Source organism: Alligator mississippiensis, chromosome 2 (genome assembly GCF_030867095.1).
Source record: "Alligator mississippiensis isolate rAllMis1 chromosome 2, rAllMis1, whole genome shotgun sequence".
NCBI lineage: Eukaryota > Metazoa > Chordata > Crocodylia > Alligatoridae > Alligator > Alligator mississippiensis.
In genome coordinates, this window is record NC_081825.1 from 229,970,846 (window position 1) to 229,986,856 (window position 16,011).

A 16,011-nucleotide genomic window follows, 5' to 3' on the forward strand; every position below is an offset into this window, starting at 1 on the left:
ATATCCAGTGCCTGTTCTCATTTATCTGTTCAGCTATACTGTGTTTGGGAAGAGAGCTTAAACAGCGATGTAGCATCACTGCAAATACATCACCCTTTCTTCTCTTATCTCTAAAATATGAAGGAGAGTTTGTTTTGAACCTTCAGTTTCTGCTCCTACCTTCTGCTCCTCTCCTCCCTAGAAGACAGACTTTGTTTATAGCTATTTTAAAATGGCAGGCATTTAAAGTGGCGAGACATCTCATAGATTACCCTAGCAGGGTTTAAAAAAAATCTCTGCTGTGTTCAGCTATATTTCTAAAGGAATCTATATTGACTTGAAACGTTGTCATTGTCATATCACTGAAGTTTTCCATGAAGCTGGGAAAATTCATATGAAATTCTTTAAAAAGAAGATGAAAATTAGGAAAAAAAGAGACTTCCATTTTGAAATGTACTGTGTTCACATTTAAGATGCATAATTAGGGTTATGGAAATACTCAAAGGTTATATCTATATGGCTGTGTAGAAAAGCAATTCTTTCTCTCCCACAGCAAACCACTTTTTTATTGGAAATAAGTTGGTAAACTATATAAGTTATGGTAATAGAATCTCAACACAGTGCAGACTTGGTATACAAGATCTTTATAATGACACTAGGTAAATGCTTGCTAGCTCATACGCAGTTTTTTACATAAACATTCATGTATAGGAGAATGCTTTGAGTCAGATCAGAGATGTGAATCTCACTGTTCCACAGGTGAACAATTTGTCCAACAGCTCATCAGCTATTTTAATGTTGGTATTTAGTTGGAGATTAACTCCTTTGTATAAATAAATAATGGAGTGGGAACTTGCAGTTCAGTTTACCGCATCCCACTAGATGCAAGATGAAGGGCCATGACCGCTGGGTTGTAGCGTCAGTTTTTCTTACTCTGCGGCTCAGTAAATATTTAATTAGCCGTAGATAAGTGGAACAACTGCAAAAGATGAACTTGAGAGACAAACAGTAGTCCACCAGTATAAAAAAGTCAAAGGCCAACATTTGTCAAAGGTCCACGAGAACAGAACCATCTCATGTGATAGAACTTTGGTATCTGTGTTCTGTCTACCCATTACTTAGGTAGGGAAAAGACTGCCTAAGCACCTACATGCCCCCTTTTGCTATAATACCTGAATACCATAATCACATTAATGAATTTTCTTCTTACTGCATCTGTGGAGTAAACAATTATGCTTTTAAATAATTTTTACAGAACAGGAATGCAACCCAGTCTAATGACTTAAAGTAGGGCTCAGCAGCTTTTAGAGTGGTGGGCAACTGCTTGTGACCTCGCTGTAGCTCCCTTCTGTGGTGCCCTCTACAGCACCTACATTATCTGCTTCTGCCTCCATTATGTGTTGCTGCCTCTGCCATGTACCACCAATTCCCATCCCCAAAGGCAGTAGGAAGGGGTGAGTTCAGCAGTGATAGTGAGCTGAACATGTTGGAGGGGGCAAGGGAGTGCCATGTATGTTGGGGTCAGCAGCATAACATGGAGTGGAGAGGCGGGATGCACTGGTCAGTGGTGCATACTTCCACAGGCTTTATCTGGCTGGTGGGCCATAGGTTGCTAACCCTCCTGCCTTAAAGCAAAGATGATACTAAGGGCTCATCTAGACCTTCATTTAAAGTCATGATAGGATCTGAAGCATGATCCACACAATTGTACTTCCTGCCATAACACACATTAATGGTAGGAGATGTGATTGTAGGATCCACCATTAGATCCTATCATGCCTTACGGGCAGTATAGGGGAAGCTTTGGATTTCAATCCAAGGTTCCCGTTGCACCAGCAACTAAAAAGCTTCTGCAGCTGTGAGTCCCATATGACAAGACTTGCAGCCATGGAAGAATCTCACAGCTGTTGGGACTGAAGAGTCCTGCAGCTACAGACTCTCTGCCCCAGTGGCACACCACAGAGCCAGACACAGAGTCTCACAGCTGCAGGACTCTCCACCCTGGTGCTGTAGAGAGCCCATTCAGCTGGGAGCCTGGTCAGCAGGTAGGGCTCCCAGCCACAAAGGTAGACCCCGCTACATGTGCAAATTAAAGCTGGATAGCAACCAGCTGTAAACTTAGTACACATTTTTGAGGTCTAACTTTATAGCTGGTTGGACCTTTAAATGGCATGATGGGTACTTTGCACATGTAGCTGGTCTCAGTTAATTGTGCTATACCAATAACATGTATAGCAGGGCTGGTATTATCACAAAACCATCCTGGGATATGTCTTGCTACAATCTTTTCTCTCCCTCTTAATTCAGGTTTTTCCCTTCTTGAGCCAGTGAAGGTTGAACCTCATTTGGGGACTAAGAGATAAGAGTGACTTAAGACTTTCAAGTAAGACCGCAGAAATCAGCACATCAGTTGCAGCCCAACAATGTCATAATTTTTTGGTGGGGGAAGGGTTCATATTTCAAGAGGCCTGATCTATCAGTAAGGGGGTTGCAAGGTAATTGAAACAGTTTGTGTTTGTTTTACAGTGGAGTGCAAAATATTTAAAGGCTCTTTAAAATACCTATTTATAAACAGAAAACTGTTTATCAGGCTTCTAACTAGACTTAATCTGGTTCATCAAATTTTGCACTCTCTGGATTTCATAATTATTTGGTTTTGTTACTGTTCCCCTTTCTCTCTCATTTTTGAATAAACCAAACTTTGGTACAGGGAATGGGTCTTACTCTGTGATTGCTCAGTACCTACTAAAGTGGAACCCTGATCTTAACTGGGGATGTTGGTCACTGTAATATTGCAAATAATAGCAATAGCATTCATGTCACTTCCCATATATTCCTCATCTTTTTGCAGCATCTCTGACATTATAGTGTAATTATGATGTCATTTGCTTTTAAGATTTCTTTTTATCAAACTTTCTGAAAAAAATTTATTATTGATACTAGAAATTGTGGGATCCTTTTTTCCTTGTTTGCGGTTTTTCCGGACAATATCATCTTCAGTGTTCTGCATGTTGACAGCTCTTCAAAATTTTGTTTCCATTGTTTATTCTTTGCTTGCTCATCCTCAATTATACCCACTTGCTTGTCAAAGATGAGTGCTATATTTATCAAATGAGTATCAGTTGTATATATGTTTGTGAGATACAGTGTATAAGCATTTAATTGTAACAGTTATGCATGGAAGAACATACACATCTGCTTAAATATCATGTGTAAAATTGTATGTTATAATATTGCTATAATATGCATTCTGAGCAAGAGTGAAAAGGGGATCAATGGTGAAAAAGGAAGCGAGTAGGAGACAGTGACCAAGAATATCCACTGTTCTATAACTGTTGGATGGATTTTCTACAGACGTTGGGCAAAACAATGGGAAGAACTGGATTTTAAACAAAGAGCTCTTCCTACCCCTGTCCCAAGGACAAAGGTTTATATATATAAAGTTAAGGTACACTTCACTGTAGAAAGCCAGAAATCTAAGGGCTGTTTATATTACACCCTGGAAGTAGATTTCTCTAGAGAGTGTGGAGCTAAGTCCTATCCCTGTGACTTACAGGTTTGGTCCTGCCATCTAAGCTGCAGAGCAGTGGGTAAATGCATTATTAGGAATAGTGGACCTGTTAATTCAGAGAAAAGAAATTATCAGGTAAGAATACATTTACCTTTCCAGTGTAGTATGATTTCCTAGCTGCACTCTTAAATTCTGGGAAGTTTCTGCCTTGTAAAGTAATAATTTGGAGTTTGAAGAGAATACAAATATTTAAAATGCATTGTTTTCACATTTTAATGCATATCTCATATAGTTCCTTGCTGTAGACCACCTTATTATGGATGATATTAGAGACAGATGCATTTATAGGGAGGAATTGGCACCTAGTTAGAAGAAACAATTTCCCATTGATATTAACTGAGGGATTTGGACCACAGTAGTGTGGCAAGTCAGGGTAGAGCTACTTTTGGAGGGAGTAGTGGGGTGGAGGGCTAAAAAAATATTTTGTTTCATTCTGCTCTCTGTCAATCAGTGCAGCTACTAGCTGCCTTCATTGATTAATTTTGTGGGCAAAAGAAGAAGGGAGTATAATGCTGAATTGGAAGTAATCCAAGAGTAGATAGCTAGTGGGACTGGGGCTCAAGAATCAAATGACTGCTGAGGGCTGGATGCTCTGAAAAGGAGCTGCAAATTACTCCAGAGGAAGCATTCTGAGGAGTCAGAAAGGCAGAAAAAAGAGCTTTTTTTCCTATCTGTGTTTATCCTACCTTCAAAAGTGTAGTGACAAAGGAAAATAATTATACAATGATTATTTTATATACAATTATTTTTATATTATAATTATTTTTCTTGGTTTTAGTCAAAGGAATCGGAAAGTTGGTCGGTGGTAGGCTACCTCAGGAATATATTAGCTTACCTGCTCATATACTTTAGCCTGCTTATAACTCTGGCATTCCAAGTTGTCTTGCTCATTCTTTTGGTTGCCCTCCGGTGTCTGTCTGCTGTTTCCTCCAGTTTTTTCTAGATAAAAATTAAATTAGGAGTTAAATTCTCTTTTATCTAAATGTTGAGGCATGTCACCATGTTGAGTTTATTTTGGAAGAGACTGAGTTTTGGTAACGTTCTGCTGCATCTATGTAATAACATATCCAATGACCATACAATTGTAATTAAGACATTGTTAGCGTTTGTATTTCCTGAATTAGACAAAACTGATTTTTAAAGATCCAATTTCTTATTTTTCATCTCAAGCTGTATTAACAGGTTAGAGGTAGGGCACCATAGCAGTCTTACCCACAGCTTTTGATACCTCACTGTATTTCTAAAATTGTAATGTGTGCATTTGGGATAATTAAAGCATTTGTTTGGTTTCTCTTGAATCTGTGATATGTCCTCTCAACCTTAGTTTCATTTGAATGTAGCTTTTTGTCTTGAAAGTTCTTGGTGCTTTCTAAATTTTATATTTTGTGTATGTCTTTATAAAAGACAGATTTAAGCATGTTATGTTATATATACAGCACTAAAACCCCCAGACTGAATGCTACCTTGCAATAGTTCCAGTTATTTGAATATATGCAGCATTAATATTTATTATTTAATTTTGTTTAAATGTAAAGGGCAGGTTTATTTGAACACTAAAGCCTCATAAAGAAGTTAGCGCATACTGGATAATTCAGTTGTATTTCCAGCTGTTCTCTGTCACAAGAACTGTGCAGAGCCACTGGAGTGTACCATCTGGATCTGACTTTTAATTTGCTTTTGATTTATTGGTTTAGAAAGGTGTGTTAATAAGAAGTCTATGATGTTTATGTTGGCGTGGCAGAGGTCAGTCACTTGACTCCTGATACTGAATCTGCCCTTGAGAGGTTCCTTCATACTCCTGCCCCAGTTACCCTGGCACATCTTTGCATTCAGTGAAACCAAGTCCTCATTTTAATTTTCTTGTGCATTGATACTACTATCGTTTTTGGTTTGCTTTTTGTTTTTGTTCTAAGTCTGCTTTCTTTTTTCTTGTTATATTAAGTGGTCTTTTCATCTGAAGCTGTTACTTTCCAAACCTGTTCTTTCTAAGATAATTTTAGATTTGTGCAGACAGACCCCCAAATCCTCCTGCTGTAACTTGAAGTTGGTGGAACTCTGCATATATGTAGGTTTCTAACTGCATGGGTTACATTGCCAAATTGGGGCCAGAGTCTGTAGCTTCTGCTCAAATAGGTTCCATGATAAAGACATTGATTGTAGTATTTAGCTATTATAAATAATCAAATAACCTTGGCTTCAGCTTCCAGCTGCTGGGGCAGGGGGGTAGGCAAAGCACTCTGCTACTGACACAAAGTCCCCAGCCTGCATTGTACTGAAGCCAGGTTCTTGTCCTGCAGCTTGTAGAAGTTGCTGGCTGCTGTTCTATGCTGTAAAGAATGTCACAATAAAGTAAAAAATGGAGATATCTAGTAGCCAGTGTTCTCCCCCAAACTGGATTAACTGGTATGTTATACAGGCTCTATTTACATGTTATACTTAAAACATGATTAACCAATTAATCATGCCATAAGTGGTCACCTGGCCACGCGGTCATTCAATTAATGGCATAATAAAGAGAGGAATAAGCAGCAAAGTTATTCCACAAAATGTGTAAAACGTTGTAGCTGCTTCCTATAATTGATTGAATGTGTGGCCAGAGGCCCCTGTGACTGGGAGTCCTGTCAGCTGCACAATGCTGCTGGCAGGGAGGGTGGGGAGGAATCTGGTTTACAAGCCTGCAGTCATGCTTCCTGCCATGCACATGTGGCACAGCAGGAAGTGTGATTATATGGATTGCACGTTAGATCCCATCATGCCTTTTCCTCCATTTGGAGAGCATCTCTCAGGCTAGCCTGCACCCTAGCAAAGTGATGCTCATGGTTTTGCCTTGCAGGCCAGATCAACGGCACAGGGCCAGCCTGTAGGCTGGATCAGGCTTCATACTGCTCCTGTGCACTGGGAACCTGCTGGGCTGAGGGTCCAGGGGCTCTGCATGCTAGGATCAGGCTCCATGCCATCCTTTGTGCCTGATCTAGTACACAGGACCACAAACTGCAGGGCTCCCCACAGAGTCGTGGCAGGCCCCATGGGCCGAAGACGTAGCATGGGAGCCAGATGTGGCCCGCAGGCTTAGGGTTAAGCACCCCTGCCCTAGCATATTTGATAAGATTTGTTCCCAGGGAATTGAGAGCCTCAGCCCAGAAGACTTCAATGCTTGGTGCTATACTTGATCATTTTCTACTTATTCTGCTGCTGCTTAGATTTTTTAGACACGTTATCGGAAATATAAGTCCTGGAGAAAATTAAACAAAAGGTTAGCGTAACATTATAAAGAAGCATACTTCTGAATCTCCCAGAGGGCTGGAGGAGTCCTACAATTTTTAAATTAAAACAATTTCAGAGTTTATACACAGTGAATGATACTGCTGTAGGTGGATATTATTCTGTTGCTTACCCAAAGTGGCTGCTGTTATTTGTACTAGAAATCTGTTATTGGCTGAAAGAAATTGGTACGGTAAAATAAAGAGATATCATCAAAGGTTAACTAAATCTATTCATATTTAGAGAAAAATACACCTCTTAACAGAGGTTGATAAAGTACAGAGAGCACAATTTTGAGGTAATAGGGTAAATAAAACTCTTGTCACTTAGATTCACAAAAAAATAAGTTTTTCATATTGTAATATAAGTCACTTTTCCAGCCTGCCTAAGGGATTTTTATGTACTTAGTTATTTTTTCATACATTTACTCCAGTCCTTATAGCATGAGTTAGTAGAAATACCTGTAGTTAAGGTTGCTTGACCCTTTACCAATTCTTATACCTTTAATAAACTTTTACTCTTCACACTTACATTTTTCAGCTGGGTGTCTGGCTGAGAGTTGAATTTTCTTTGCAATTTTCATATTGTTCAGCCATTTCTGACTCTGAGAATGAGGTCAGGGCAGTATCCTGTTTTTCTAATTTAAAGTTCTTGCAGCTGTTTCATTGAGATATCATAGGACTGTCTTGCTTTGAATCAGCTTGACATTTGGATGGCAAATCACTGTTTGCTTTTCATAGTCCTTGGGAAAATCCACCCAAGTTTGGACAGTTTTTAAACCTCTAAAGCCATGATTTGCACATGGTTACTAGAAGCTTGTTAGAAGCTGGCAGAAAAGTTATTTATTTTGTCTCCACTGACTATGCTTTTGTCCCACTGAGCTTTATACCAGTCATTTTGAACATGTTTTACCCCAGCGGGGCTCACTGAACCTGTAGTAACCTGAGGCATAGGAGAATTTTCTCCAGCTCCTTTTGCAGCCTAGATGACAGTGAGATGTGCTACTGGGCACCAGAACTGAAGGCAAAACTGTGCTCTTAAAACTCCTTCTGATCAATACCAGACAGCAGGTTGCCATCAGAAAGAAGCAGTCAGATTAAAGTGCCACGGGGTGAAGAGCAGAGATGGGGCAGTAGTAGGCTGGTAATAAGCAGGGAACATGGTTTTCTCTGATAAATAAAAAAAATCGCACATTTCTGATGAAAACCTGCAGATTCTCTGATAAAAACACCAAATTCTGTGATTGAAATGAAACACCGCTATGTATATAAGTTTCGGTTGAACACAATGTTTTATGAATATATTTACAATTTTAAAGCAATTTGGAAGCTTACCAGTGCCTCAATCACTATAATAAAATTAATTATAAATACCTAAAAATATTGGCATTTGATTTTGGGTTTTTATCATGGAAAATCAGAACTCCCCCTGCCCCCTTCACTTACCAGGACACAGGTCCAGGCCCCTTACTCCCAAGCCACAGCCCCTTAGCAGTGCGCCCCCCAGCCCTGCCGGAGAGGGACTTCAGCTGCCAGGGCTAGGGGGCCAGGGACCTGGGTCCTCAGTCCCCTGCCTCCCACAGCATTCCCAAGCCCCAGCTGCTGCCTGTGGGAGGCGATGGCTGCTGTGGCCCAAGTGGGGAGCAGAGCACAGACACTGGTGCCCCCTTCCCTGCGGGTGGCATGGTTGGAGTAGAGCCCGTGGGCAGGGGCAGGCTGCCTGCTGCAGGCTCGGGCTCCCTGTCTTGCTGCCCTCCCCCTCGGGCCTTTGCAGCCCAGCGGGTGGGACCCAGCATGGCAGGGCAAGGCGGAGCCAGGCAGGGAAGCTCTTTGCTGCTGTGATCCCTGTGCCATCCTGGCAAAGCACCATGGACCTCCCCAGCAACAGTGAGGGGCACAACTCCATGCCGCTGCTCCTGCTGTTGCCAGGCAGGCAGGGGACACTTTGCCAGGGTGGCGCAGGGCTCACAATGGCAGCAAGTTCCCCCCCTGGCCCTGCTCTACCCTGCCATGCTAGATAGGTCCCACCTGCTGGGCCATAGAGGCCCCAGGGGGAGGGCAGCAGGGCAGCCTGCCCCCACCCATGCACAAATCTGGGGGGGCACGTGCCTCCCATGACCTCCCCAGAAGTGCACACAGCGGCAGGAAGACAGCCCCAGCCCCTACTCCAGGATGAGCCGCCCATGGCCCTGACCCACTCCCTGCCGGGGCCCTGCGGCCACACATTCTAGCCGCAAACCCCAAACACCCCTGACTGGGCAGCAGCTCCATCCCTGCCCAGCTCCCTCCTTCCCTATGGGGGCCTCTATCACCCCTTCCCCCATTTACCTATGGGAGCTGCTCTCCAGACTGCCTGGTGCCCATGTGCAGGTACATGAATATGATGCTCCCTGCCTGATCGCCCTCCTCCCACTCCTTCCAGTCCCTTGCAGGCTGGAACTCTACGAGCCTGCAGATTGCCCTTTGCAAAAGTTGAAAATCCATCTGTTAAAATGAGAACTCTGCTTTTTTCTCAGTTAAAAGAGAAAATCTGCTTTTTTTTCCCCCTGTGTTTCCATGGAGTAGACAGAGAATTGGGTGAGCTGGAGAAGAGGAAGAAGCAGAATATGGATGGGTTGGAGAGAATGCCTGTCAAGCCAGGCCTCTCTTGGTCTGCTATCTGGTGCCATGTAAACCAGTACAGCCTGTTCCATGGTCGGGTTGTTGGTGACTAAACTGGTGACCCTACCCGGGCTAGCCTGGAGGAGGAGGGTGTATGGACATCCAGCAGGACTAAAAACAAGACCTGTCAAAGGGTGGATGAGCTTCCTGTGAGCCAACAGCCATCCATATCTGGAGAGGAGATGAATGCCATCAGGTCACTTTACCCAAAGAATCACAAATGATGCACAGCATTTAAGGTACCCCAACAGTTGCAGTGGCCTTGGGACTGACTGGACTTGACTTGACTTGACTTGGGGAGAAGGAGGAAGAGCAAATGGAGAATGGGACAGGCTGGAAGTGCAATGACGCAGGCAAGGGAAAAAGCTGATGGGGGCATACCAGGGAACAGGGGTCTATAGCTATTAGAGTAGACTTCTCTAAAGTAACTGGATTCCTGAGTCCCAATATTCCTTTGTTGTCTGAAGTTAACTGTGAAACATTATGTCAAACTGATTGTTTCATCTTTCCCGTGTGACTACCCGTATAGAGGGATAATCATCCGCTACTATTACTTGATTCGAGTAATAGAGGTTTGTGCTGTGGATCCACTCCTGCCTATGACCATGTGAGGATCAGCATTTTTTCACATGATAGCATCTTTATATTTTTGTTAGCTTAAAAAAAGAGGCAGGTAATTAAAGACTGTATATAAGGTATGTGCACACGGGGACAAAATTAATGTTGCACATGCAGCGTATATTCTGGAACTTCTACATTTCTTAGTCTGCAATATGAATAACTTGCTTTTAATGTAGTTTCTTAAAAATGTAATATAAGATGTGTAATTAAGATCCCTGGATTCTGTAGTTCTCTGGTAGAAGCTCATGTTGATTTAGCATTTTTAATTAAATTTATTTTTTTTGGAAAGGAAGGAAATATTCTTCTCTCTGGTATTTTGAGTTTTACAGATTGTTTTTGGATTACTTTCAGTCTCACCTTTCTTGGCTAAGATACTCTAGCTGGAGATATTTTTAGTCAGTTTGTATAGCACTTTTAATGATTCATCTTTTAAAAATACTGCACAAAAATTGGCACACTTTCATTTTGCTGTGGTTACTATAATGTTTAACTTTTTCCCATTAATCGTAAAAGCATGTTAAAAATCAGTTCAAGTTGTAGAAGTCAGCTTGTGTTTATGGGTGGGTGAGAGGGACAGGAAGACATCAGGTAGCCAGAATATGAGAACTCTTCCTTATAATTTGCAACAGATGGTTAAGCAAAGAAAGTGCTGATTTAGGAAGAAAAGGGGAATTGGGAGGCTGTTGGTTGCTAAAAGTGTTCTAGTATATGAATTTTGTATGTAACCAAACTTTCATTTTTACATTATTGCCATACTGTTCTTTCCTGCCATATGCATATACACCTAATATTATGCTGATGATTTTCTGGAATGGATACTGTTGAAGTTAAAAGAGATATATAGATATTGTTTATGTGTTAAGAGATATAGATAGGGCTTGGACTTCAGGTCATATGAGGAGAGGCTGAAGGAGCTAGGCATTTTGAAGGAGCTTAAAAGGGGACACGAGAGCAGTCTTTAAAAGACATGAAGTGCTATCATAAAGAAGAAAAAACATCTTTTCTCTCTTGCTGCAGAGAGATCCATGCAGATCTATGCAGAGATGCAGTTCAGTGGTTTAAAATTGCAGCAAAGTAAGTTTAGATTGGATATCAGGAAAAACGTTACTGTTAGAACAGTGAGTCAGTGGAATAGACTGCATAGGGAACTTGTGGACTCTCCATCACTGAAGGTGTTCAAGAAGAGGTTGGATGGCCACTGGTCAGGGATGATTTATGTGTAGTTATGCCTATGTTCCACTATGGGTATTTCTAATGCTTCTGGTATTTGCTGGTTGCTATGTGGGTCTGGAAAGGACTTCCCTCTTCTTCCCTCCTCCTGCTGCTACATGCATCAAGGTTTTTTTGCAGGGGGAGGGAGAGGGGTTGTTGTTTTTTTTAAGCCTTCCTCAGAAGCATTGGGTGTTAGCTTCAGCCAAGGCCGGGAATTGTGACTGGGGTGTGCCAGTGCTCCTGTTGGAACTTAAACCTGGAGATTCCTGGTTAGAAGTTCTTGCCCTTCTACTCAGGGTCAGATCAGCTACCATATTTAAGATCAGGGAAGAATTTTAGCCCATAGTCAAATTGGTATGAACTGTGGAGAGTTTTGCCTTCCTCTTTAGTAGAGGGCATGGCCCTCTTCCTGGATCTCTTGAATATATATAAACAACCTTTACAGCAGCAGGACACTGGCAATCATGGTCCCCCTGCTTGCCCTGTGGCATGGTAAGGTGTTATGGCTGGTGTTGTCAGGGTTTTCCGTGTAGTTCTGCAAAGAGGTTAGACTGGATTTATATGGGATGGTTTGAATAGGGATGATTCCACCTCAGGTAAGGGGTTGGCCTGGATGACCTGCGGACTTCCTTTCCAGTTCTCTTCTCTATGGTTCTATGCTATCAAAGACACTAATGATTGAGTGCTATTAACATGTATATTTGGAAAAGAAAATAATAGACAGTAATAGAAATGCTTTACATTATATTTGGGTATGGGGTAAAAAATCATTTGACAATTCCATGTTGAATTTTTTCAATATGTGAGACCATGAGTGTCTATAAAATTATGAACTTTAATTTCATTGTGGTGTGGGGGGGAGATTCTAGCACTTGCATTTTTTTAAATAAGCCTCCAAATGAGATCCAGCCTTGTCCATCATCCTGAATCTTGCTTAAAGCAATAAAGAGGCATAAACTACTGGAGGTCAAAATGCTCGGCCCAGTCCATTATGCAAGAATTTGGATTCTGCCTTGAATAATTACTTTGGGATTAAAGTGGGAAAGGAATGTGTCACTTAAACTGTCTGATCTCACAACAGAAGAGCTCCTTTGTTGCCACTTAAAACAGATTTGAGCTGCACCTGTCAATTTTAATCTCGTGGCTTCATAGTCATCTGAGATAAGAACAAACTAAATACAGCACAGTCCATTATTCATACAAGGACTAAAATAAACCTTTTCAGCAGAGACCACCTAAATGGGGGATAGCAGTTCAATCATTTCTCAGTGGTCCTAAGACGTCGATAACAATGCATCAACAGCTATATTTCTAAGGTGCAGATAGTGGCAAATATTTTCTTTTTACATTCTTCAGATGGAAGACGGGAGAAGGATTTTCTCACTTGAAGAGCAAAGACAACTGCTATAAACCACCCATCAAAAAATTTTGTCAAGTCTCAATTTTTTACCATTCATGTTAACAAGATTAGCTGTGGGCAGCATCAGTCTTTCATGATGTGACTAAAGAAATAAGAAGGGTTAGAATGGATAAAATAGAATCTGTTTGAATTAAAATAATTTTGGGCAAAAAATTTTATGTGGGTGATGCTAGGAATCTGCTTTAGATCCCTGTCCTGATTGGAACTGGGTATGGATAATAATCTCCAATATCATTAGAGATAAGTGCTACAAGGGAGACACTAACTTTCCAGATATAAAGTGAGTAATAATAGTAGCACCCAGATAATCCTGGATTCCTGGCTATGGTAGTGAGTATGGTATTTCACCAAATAGTCACTAAAACTAGAAGAGGTTAGAGTTATACTAACTTGGATTAGTAGTGAGGACATCATAGAAGAATTGGTCATAGAACAACCTAGCCTTGAATCAATCACAAACTGATTAAACTTGAATTAAAGATTGATGCAAGCAGGTCTGCAGTTAAGTTTCTTGACTTCAAAAGGGTGTATTTTGAGGCAATAAGGGAGCTAATTAGTGAAGTGACTTGAAGAGCTGACCTCCTCTTGAAACTAACTTGAAGAGCTCAAGGACTTGCTTGTGAAGGCTTGTAATTTCTTTATGTATCTCATGAAAGGGGAAGAATGTGTAAGCAGGTGCTCTGAACCCCACTATCCCAAAAAGGATAGAAGTAAACAAAGATAAGATGAGATGCGATGAAATGAGATGCAACATGGGTTTGCCAAAGGTAGATCATGCTAGACTATCTGGGTATCTTGTCTAAATAATCTGGTATCTTATTAAAGAGAAATCTAATATATGTGGACTTTAAGAAGTATTTGATATAGCACTGCATGGGAAATTATTAGTCAAAGTGAAGAAGATGAAGATTTGTATAATAATTTGTAAGGTGGGTAAGAAACTGGCTGAAGAAGAAAGGGTAATAGAAGTAGTAGCTGGCTGGGAGAAGTTATTTCCCAAGGATCAGTTTTGGATCTGACCTTGCCACAAAAGTGTGTATTACAGAAAGTTATTAATAAAACAAAGCTAAGAGATAATATCACAATAAATAAGACTATAGGAATTGGATAACCTTGAGGACTGGAATAACTGAAATGGGATGAAATTTAAGGGTATAAAATGCAAGGCCATGCCTTTAGAGACTAATAATAAGAATTTCTGTTTTATAGGCTGGAAACTCATCAGCTAGAAACAACAGAGGAGAAAGGTTTAGGCCTACATGTTATTTGCAGGATAGCTGAAAGACATCAATGTGATGTGGCCATGAAAAGACAAATGTAAGGATAGCGTTAGTCTAGGTTATTTCCTGCAGAGATGAGGAAGTATTAATACCATCATAACACAATATACTAGCTTGATATCATTTGTAACATTGTGTACATTTTTGGTTTCCCGTGTTCAAGAAAGAAGAAATTCTAATACCGCATTGAAAGGATACTTGGCTGGTCACGGTAGTGGAGAGCCTATTATAGGAGATGAGGATAAGGACTTGACTTATTCAGCCTAGCAAAATGAAGGCTGAGAATGGGATATGATTGTTCTCTACAAATATGGACCATGTTACATAGGACACTTAGTATGAGTTAACTCTGTGGAATGTTATACAGTATTAAAGTTAGAATGGATTGAGAACAGGTGCATGATAACGCTTACTACAAACTCTAACATGCACAGTTTGTATTCTGCTACTAGGGGGCAAGTGAGCGGGCATCCTGGCATGTCATGCGGGAGCCATTTTTTCCTAATTTTATAATAGTAGTTGAAAACAACTGAGTATAGAAATCAGTGCTGAATGACTGACCATTTTGCTGAGGATGCTAATTCCAATCCCTCCTTGGCCTGGCATGGGATCTCCAATCCCTCCTTGACTGACTGTCCCAGCTGGGATTGGATCTCCAGGGGCCTTCTGAAAATGATGGATGGTGGAACTAAATAAATCCTTGCCCTGGCTATTCTAATCCATAGGCACTCTGTGCTTTGGCAGTGTGAGCTTCTTTGAAGATCATGATACTACCATGGGCATCATGCTGGCCCACTTGCAGGAGGCCCAACATGATGCTGCAGAAGCTGGGGTGTTGTGGCCATGCTATTGGATGCCACTTGGTCACTGCTGAGCGTTACCAGTGATGCTGGACTGGTGGGAGCAGCTTTTGCTCAAAGCCTGGAATAAGGAGCAGTGGCAGCAAAACTTTAGGATGTCCCATGGCACATTGATGGATCTTTAGCTGACCTGGTCCCCTTGTAGGGGTTGGTCCTGGGGCTGGTTTTGTTCAATGCGTTCATCAGCAACCTGGAAGGTGGCTTAAAGTGCATCCTCAACAAGTCTGCAGATTACACCAGTTTGTGGGGAGTAGCATATATGCTGGGGGTAGGGCTAGGATTCAGAGTGACCTAGATAAATTGGAGGATTGGGCCAAATGGAATTTCATGAGGTTCAACAAGGACAAGTGCAACGACCTGCACTTAGGATGGAACAATCCCATGCACCATTACAGGCTGGGGGCTGACTGACTGGGCAACAGCTCTGCAGAGAAGGACCTGGGAGTTACAGTGGACAATAAGTTGAATATGAGCCAGCAGTGTGCCCTTGTTGACAAGAAGGCTAACAGCATACTGGGCTGCACTGGTAGGTGTGTTGCCACTAGGTCAAGGGAAGTGATTATTCCCCTCTATTCAGCACTGGTGAGGCCATATCTGGAGTGTTGTGGTCAGTTTTGGGTCCCCCACTACAGAACAAATGTGGACAAATTGGAGAGGGTACAGCAGAGGGCACCAAAAATGGTGAGGGGCTGGGGGACATGAGTTATGAGGACAAGCTGAGCTAACTAGGCTTATTTAGTCTAGAGAAGAGAAGATTGAGGAGGGACTTAATGGCAGCCTTCAACTACTTGAAGAGGGGTTCAAAAGAACTGTTTTCAGTAGTGGCAGATGACAGAACAAGGAGCAATGGTCTCAAGTTGCAGCAAGGGAAGTTTAGGTTAGATATTAGTAAGAATTTTCTCACTAGGAGGGTAGTAAAACACTGGAACAGGTTACCCAGAGAGGTGGTAGAATCTACATCCTTGGAAGTTTTTAAGACCTGGCTTGACAAAACTTTGGCTGGGATGATCTAAGTTGGGGATGGTCCTGCTTTGAGCAGAGGGTTGGACTAGATGACCTCCTGAGGTCCCTTCCAACCCTAATTTTCTATGATTCTATGAATGTGGACAGCAGACCACAGATATTCCTAAAAAAGTGAAGAATCAGC

The 16,011-nt window shown here is 41.6% G+C and overlaps 1 protein-coding gene across 15 annotated transcripts in view; it reads left to right on the plus strand.

Moving 5' to 3' along the window:
* Positions 1-16,011, plus strand: part of GPHN (gephyrin) — a 631,726-nt gene that overhangs the window by 132,570 nt on the left and 483,145 nt on the right. For 2 of the 15 annotated variants that reach the window (XM_059722878.1, XM_059722879.1), the window contains exon 2: positions 3,536-3,625. The exons of the other annotated variants lie outside the window; for them this stretch is intronic. The gene's annotated coding sequence lies outside the window, so the exon portion shown is untranslated. The remainder of the gene's footprint in view (positions 1-3,535; positions 3,626-16,011) is intronic. 15 annotated transcript variants of the gene reach the window in all.